Raw genomic sequence first — 5,538 nt, 5'->3', positions numbered from 1 at the left:
GAAGTGCTACCTGCTCCAGCCAAGGGAGGTAAGAGGTAAAACCAAAAACCTCGACCTGCAAGTTTTCCTTGTAAGCAAATGACACGTTTCCACCCCATCCCCCCACCCCCCACCCCCGCCCCAGGCTCAGAACATCTTGCCTCCTGCGAAGTCACTGGAGGAAGAATTCAGTGAGGTGAGTGGATCCTTTCTATTGGCAAAAGAGGAGGAATGACAAAAGGTCAAACATCCTTGTCTCTATTCTGATGAAAAGGTGACTTACTGCTGTGTTTACCTAATAAAACCTCTCTCCAGGTGAACACACTGAGATGGAGTGTCTGGTGTGTGTCAGCCCTGAGGGACTGAAAGCAGAAGCCACCGTACATATAAGCCCTTTTCAAAGAAACATAGGAAAGGAAGCCTTTAAGTAGAATGAAGAAGCCAAGTCCAAGCAGAGAGATTACACTGAAGAGTAGGTGATTGACTACACCGTGACTTTAAACCCATAAACTGCATAGAAAATGCTCTTACTGTTTCTTTAGGGACACACCTTCCCCTGAGAGCTTCATTTCTGGTAGGACAGAATGAGAGAGGGACTGGCTGTGGCCCTTGGGAGCCCCACCAGACAGGCCAGTCATCTGAAGAAAGCCCCACCGCCCTAATGTTAACTGCAAGCCAGCCTCCGTAGGGGGCATGAAATACGCCAATGACAAATCACTGTGTATGAATCATTGCCATTTCCTTGACTTTCTTCCAACACGCTGAAGTGCAGGTGTTCAAGAAGGCCACACTCGAACTCGCTATATGAACTTGCACACTTAAGAGGTTTCCTATGGCAGACATTTTGGCTAAAGTCCTGTGGGGATCAAAATCAGGTCGGGCTTTATGGCTCCCTCCAGTTCATCCTCAGTTGGAATACTCTCTGGAGTGCATATTATTTATTGTGAAGAGAGTCAGCGTGGTAAAGTGGAAGGTGTCTTGACCCACTCAGGAGACCTAGCCCTCGGGATTCCATCCCCCACTGTGTGCCCTGCCCATATCACCTGGGTTTGGGAGGGCAGCTGGCAAAGGGGGCAGAAATGATCAAGAATTTGTGCAAACCGGGGCACCTGGGTGTCTTAGTCAGTTGGGCTCAGGTCAAGATCTCATGGTTTGTGAGTTCCAGCCCTGATGTTGGGCTCTCTGTTGACAGCTCAGAGCCCCTCCCCCACTTGCACACATGTGCACGCTCTCTCTCAAAAATAATTTAAGAACACATTACAAAAATGTGAAAACACTTCAAGAATTTGTGCAAACCTATGACAGTGCAGAATCAAAATGGTCAGGGGGGCAAATTTAGCCTTAGGCTCCCTCCTTTTACTTTGGTTAAAGATAGTTCTCTAAAGAACTCCCCAAAAGTACCTTCCTGATGTAGGTGCTCTCATCCTTTGTCTCCTAATGCCACTGTTTTCATTAAGCAGCGCCTATCCCCAGGGCTCCTGATGATGCTCACTTGCTCAGGAAGTACTAGTGACAGAGAAAGGTTTAGTGTGCAATGTCTCCATGATGCACTGAAGATCTTGGCCTCCACAACTGGAGAGCATGGTGGAGACCTCAAGGCAGGGAGCCCCCACTACGGTAAAGGTTTGGGGAGGTATCTGGGGGCCCTCAGCCTTCAAGTTCCTTCAAAATCATATTACATAACAAACTGCCTAAACTGCTCAAACCAAAAGTTACCCTGGAGAGGAAAAACAGTAACTAGTACTTCTCAAGGGCAGATTGGGCCCAGGTGCCATGGTAGGCATGTTCACACAATCTACTTCATTTATTCAGGTGCCCGACAGCTTTCATTTAGTTAGTGGGAGAAACCAGCTCTTAAAGTTGAGAAAGCCTTTGGAAAACATGAACCACCCTCTAACCTGTATTACAGGTGGCATGGTTGGGGCCTCAGTCACTGGGGGGACTCCCCAAGTCACCCTGGCGGTTGGGGCAGAGCTAAGTGGCACCTGGGCTCCAGGCATGCTAAGGCTAACCCCCTTCCACGCTGGCATTCTGTTCCAAGCCAAGTCCAAGCAAGACTGTGCTGTTTATTCCCTTCAAAAGCACCGGTAAGATGGCTAGATGATGAATTTTATCAAACATCCCTGTTCCTCAAAAGCCCACGCCTACTGACCACAGTATGGGGATTCTCGAAAGTGGTTTCCCAACTTAAAACAAGTCATCCCACATGGAAGAGTGCTTTTCTGGAGGTGGGAAGTTCACACATTAATCGGTGTGGCATGTATTTATGCTATATATGTTCAGTGAAAGGGTCACCAGGGGTTGAACTGCTTTTTTCACCATGCTGTGTGAGCTCAAGGTTTCTATCCACATTTCTCATGACCGCTCCTGGGGCAGAAACAAGGTCACATGATTGACCGTGATTCATACTGATGGACAGATCCAGACTTGTCAGTGTTTTCTCCATTCCAGTTTCCTGTCTGTGTACTGAAGTGACCTCTTTCGAGAACCATCTTTAAAAATGGTGATTATTCATAAGTGCCAAAACTTGGGAGCAACCAAGGTGTCCTTCAACGGGTGAATGAATAAACTGGTGCATCCAGACAATAGGGTATTATTCAGCACTTAAAAGAAATGAGCTCTGGAGACATGAAAAGACATAGAGAAACCTTAAGCACATATTTCTTTCTTTTTTTTTTAAGTAGGCTTCACGCCCAACGTGGAGCCCAACACGGAGCCCAACACGGAGTCTGAACTCACGACCTGAGATCAAGATCTGAGCTGAGATCAAGAACTGATGCTCAAGTCTGACGCTCAGCTGACTGAGCCACCCAGTCATCCCTTAAATGCTTATTTCTAAATGAAGGAAGCCAATCTGTAAAGGCTACCAAGAGTTCCAGCATATGGAGATTTTTCTCCACATGATCCAAACGATTCTCTAATACCAGCTGGGTATTTCACAATTCAGCTCAATTTTGATACTACTATCTAGCTGAAGATAGCATCAGATTCCACAGATGGAGGGCTCCATCCCACAAGATGGCCCTCCATTTCACGTGCCAGGTTGTTACCTGTACTTCTGATGGGCTGCACAGGACACGGAGCTTGCCACCGCCCCTTCCTTAGGGTTGATTCATTTGTTAGAGCAGCTCACAGGACTCAGGAAACCAGTTTACTCACTAAATTACCTGTTTATTATAAAGGATAGTATTAAAAGACACAAATCAACAGCCAGAAGAAGAGGTACACAGGGTGAGTTTCTGAACAAAGGAGCTTCTGTCCCCGTGGAGCTCGGAACCGACCATGTGGCATATAGAAGTTCTGGATCACCAACCTGGAAGCTCTTAGAATCCTTGCCTTTGGGGGTTTTATGAAGCCCTTAATACACAGGCCCAATTGATTAAATCAATGATCATTGGTGATTAATTCACCTTGCAGCCCCTCTCCCCTTCCCTGAAGTCAAGGAGTGGGACTAAAAGTTACAGCTCTCCATTCAAGGTTGGTTGCGTGGCAACCGGACCCCCCTATCAGACACTTTTTCCAAAAGTTGCCTCATTAGCATAACAAAAGTACCTTACTGCTTTCAACACTTAGAAAATGCCAAGAATTTTAGGAGCTCTGTGACAGAAATGGGACAAAGACCCAATATATATTTCTTATTCTAAATCACAGTATCACCAGTACATACTGTATGATTCCAAGAATATGACATCCCAGAAAAGGCAGAACTTTGGAGACCCTAAAAAGATCAGGGGTTGCCCACATTGACGGGAGAGGGAGACATAAATAAGTAGAACACAAAGGATTTTTAGATCACTGAAAAACTACTCTGCATGATACTACAATGGTGGATACATTATCCATTTGTCCAAACCTCTAGAACATACAATACTGAGAATGTAAACTGGACTTGGAGTGATTGTAATGTGTCAGGATAGGCTCATCAACTGTAGCAAATGTGCCCCTTCGGTGGGGGTGTTGATAGTCAGGGAGGCTATGACTTGTGTGGGAGGTGGGGTGGTATATTGGAAATTGCTCAATTTTTGCTGTGGATCTAAAACTGCTACAAAAAAATAGACTATTTTTTTTAAATGGTGAGAAGGGAAATTTTGTATACATAGCCTCTATTACCTTCTCTAGCCCCACACTCCTCTCTCCTCCTTTTCATGCCCCCATATCCAGTTCCTGCAGCTCCCCAGGGCCTAACATCATGCTATCTTTTGTTTCCCTGTAAATGAATAATATTATGGCATCAGGACTTAGTATATTAAGTCTGCACATTTTTAAAGCATCTTAGGAAAAGTTTTTAAAAACAGCAGCTTGATGAAGGCAATGCTAGACCAAAAGAATGAATATTCAATGTGGAATTCCAGGCATTGATGGAGGAGATACTCAGAGGACAAAAGTAAGGAGGAGCTTTCCCTGCATACTGTAAGTCACTCTTGGTGCTTATCTAGGAGATAATTTGATAGCCTCCCTGACTGCTGCTGTTCAGCTCAAATTTAAACTCTGTTTATTGAATGCCTACTATGTGCTAGACACGTAATGGCACATGGCAATATCCTACTTGGCTTAATTAGCAATAGACATTCTAATTTGAATTTTACATTCATAAAGGTCAAGTTACTATTCCAAAGTCACCTACCAAAAAAGCGAAAAGCAACACACACACGTGCACACACACCAAAAAACAAATAAAGGAGAAATTATGATGGATCGTGAAGTCAAGACCAGTGTTTGAAATTTCTACTATTCAAGACCAGTGTTACTGTTTCTACTATTCTCTGTCCCACTACACAGAGCTCTTAATTCCAAGCATAAAATATAAATCTGTGCTGAGATGTTTGTTGTAATGGCTGTTGTCAAAGGCTAAGTTGTAGGGGCACCTGGCTGGCTCAGTCGGTTAAGCGTCCGACTTTGGTGCCAGTCATGATCTCAGGGACCTAGAGAAAGGAGCCGATGTTTACGTGGGGCCTGTGGAAATAAAGGCTTGGCCTGTAGGCCTGCTGACTACAGGGTAGTGGGGGGCAAATGCCTTCCCTCTGCTAGGATCTGAGGTGCTACCCATTCACGGTCTTCGTCAGCTGATCTCAGAGCTTCCTATTCCGTTTTGGGATTTGAGTACCCCTCCAGAGGAAGGGCTTATTCTACACTCAAATGAATTCCCAGGGGGTTTTTCTAAAGGAGCTAAAGGGGTCTGGGGATGGGGGTGTCTGAAGGTTAAGGTAGCAACGCATACCTTCTTCCCCTTTGTAAATAGTATTTTTATACTTCCTCCTCACCATCTCAGGCTTTGTACAAAGGAATCCCCTGAACTGAGGAGGTGGGGTTTCCTCTCCCCATCCTGAAGTACATGGAAGAAAGGTGTGTATTTAAGGAAAATTAAATTTAATAACAAGTTTTTAAAAAAATCAAAAAAGCTCCCACATCAGGCTTTGTGCTAACAGCTCAGAGTCTAGAACCTGCTTCAGATTCTGTCTCTCTCTTTTTCTCTCTCTCAAAAAAAAAAGTATTAAAAAAATTTTTAAAGGCTAAGTTGTAGGTGAGTGCTTTTAATACAGAAAAAAATCAGTGCTTTTA

The sequence above is a fragment of the Suricata suricatta genome, chromosome 1 (genome assembly GCF_006229205.1).
Source record: "Suricata suricatta isolate VVHF042 chromosome 1, meerkat_22Aug2017_6uvM2_HiC, whole genome shotgun sequence".
Lineage (NCBI taxonomy): Eukaryota > Metazoa > Chordata > Mammalia > Carnivora > Herpestidae > Suricata > Suricata suricatta.
Note: the sequence above shows the minus strand (reverse complement) of the source record.